This window comes from Dreissena polymorpha, chromosome 16, assembly GCF_020536995.1.
Source record: "Dreissena polymorpha isolate Duluth1 chromosome 16, UMN_Dpol_1.0, whole genome shotgun sequence".
Taxonomy (NCBI): domain Eukaryota; kingdom Metazoa; phylum Mollusca; class Bivalvia; order Myida; family Dreissenidae; genus Dreissena; species Dreissena polymorpha.
In genome coordinates, this window is record NC_068370.1 from 9,074,921 (window position 1) to 9,077,112 (window position 2,192).

The window sequence follows — 2,192 nt, forward strand, 5'->3', positions numbered from 1 at the left end:
CTGGTTGAATTGTTGTAACAATACCAAAATGTATGACATTCTCTGAAAAAGAATTGTGAATATACATTTACATGATATACTAACGTACATTTGGCCAACTGCTTTTCAATGTCTTGTCGAGTTCGCATGGAGAAAACTCAATATAGCAGCCTCAATGTTTGAGTGAATGTGTTTGCATTTGTCCAACCGTATCTGGACTTTAACTGAACTGAACTGTTACTTTTTCATTCATCTGCAATTAAAAAACCTGGCTACCAATGTTGACAATTTTCAGACGACATGTTGCGTTTAACACCCGTCTTCCTCAAAATTCAAGGTTAACCTTAGGGGTCAAGGGTTAATTTAGCCATATCTATGTATGTGCTTGTGTGAAACTTGATTTCATCATGCATTTTTTAAAAATAACTTTCCACAAATGTTCACCATGATGTGAACTCTTGTCGCGAGTAACGCCCGTCTTGAAACTGGCCATAAACAGCTTTTTCAGACTGTAACATCGTTATCATGACATTCATTTATAACTTGACCTTTAAAATGGAATCAAACAATTGATGAATACAGATACAAAACATGCTCTTTTTCATTCAATTAAATTTAGCGCAGTTCAAATTGTTCATAAGTTAAACCGACTGAACATATAACATGTTCAATATTTATCACTATCAAAGTTCATGTACCACTTCTTTCATAAAACAGCAATTAGAACTTTGAACTGACTCTAGCAATCACAGGTTCAAGTAGTACTGTTAAACTGATGGCTGGGGAAATGTGTGAGAAGGTTTAATTACTGATATCCACGCAATTGATTCAAGCAAAGCTTTCATGAAAGCATGTTAAGCCCTAAACTGTTTGTTTTCAAGCAATGAGTCAGTCTCGTACAGAGCTCCTTCCCATATTGTTGGTAGCCATTCCTGCAGCCGGTATATTCGAGGGATATTAATCGCCTTCCTCTAAAGCGCCCGCTACATGACACGTAAATAAACAAATGCTCAACTAAACTATTATATTTAAGTTTACACAACGCTTCTTTTAAATTAGTACTGAGTTCATTAACTAAATCTTAGTTGTCCATTCTGAAGATCAAATTACAGATTGTAAATAAGATCATTGCCAAATACGTGAACGGTGTATTAAACATTTTAAACAATAGTCTTTATTTCTATATCGTATGGGAGTATAGAAGCGCTCTGATGCCAGGTATAAATTAAAAAAGAAATAAATTAAGTCGTTGTTACAACGTTTTAAATCATAATTAATTAGTGGTTAGTATTTTGTATAAGTATTTTGTACTTACGACTTTTTATATCGTTATTATGACTTAGTATATCGCAACTATGACTTTCTATCCTGTATTTACGTCTCTTTGTATGTTCAAAAGTCGCAATAACGTGATAATATGTCATAATTACGAGATACAAAGTAGTAATTACGAGAAAAAAAAGTCTATATTACGAGAGAGTAAGTCAAAGTTACAAGATACTAAGTCGTAGTTACGAGATACCATGTCGTTATTTAGGGATTTTTATGTTTAATATTTAGCAATTTGTTGGTCTTAAAATGGCAATTGAAGTTCCATCCTCAGAAATGTAAATGTATGACAATTCTCTCAAAAGAAAGCACTTAAAACTTCAAATATACTCTAAAAACTGGAATAGAGCCTATGGAAAAATCTAAATCAGAAAAGGACATTGGGGTTATAATCGATAATAAATTGTATTTTGAAGAACATAGACTAGAAAGTGAACAAGGCTAACTCAGTTCTGGGGGTCATACGCAGATCTTTTGAATATCTTGATAGAGAAACATTTGTGACATTATATAAAAGTTTAGTTAGGCCACACCTTAGAGTGTCTGCCTGTCTGTCTTTTTGTTTGTCTTTTTGTCTGTCTGTCTGTCTGTCTGTCTGTCTGTCTGTCTGTCTGTCTGTCTGTCTGTCTGTCTGTCTGTCTGTCTGTCTGTCTGTCTGTCTGTCTGTCTGTCTGTCTGTCTGTCTGTCTGTCTGTCTGTCTGTCTGTCAATCAAGTGTGGGCACCACACTTGAAGAAGCATATATATCTGATAGAGAATGTCCAGCGTCGTGCTACAAAACTGGTCCCTGGTTTACACGAGTTACCGTACGAAGAAAGACTGAGAGCTCTGAAACTGCCAAGCCTGTCATATAGACGTATCCGTGGATACATGATAAAGACACA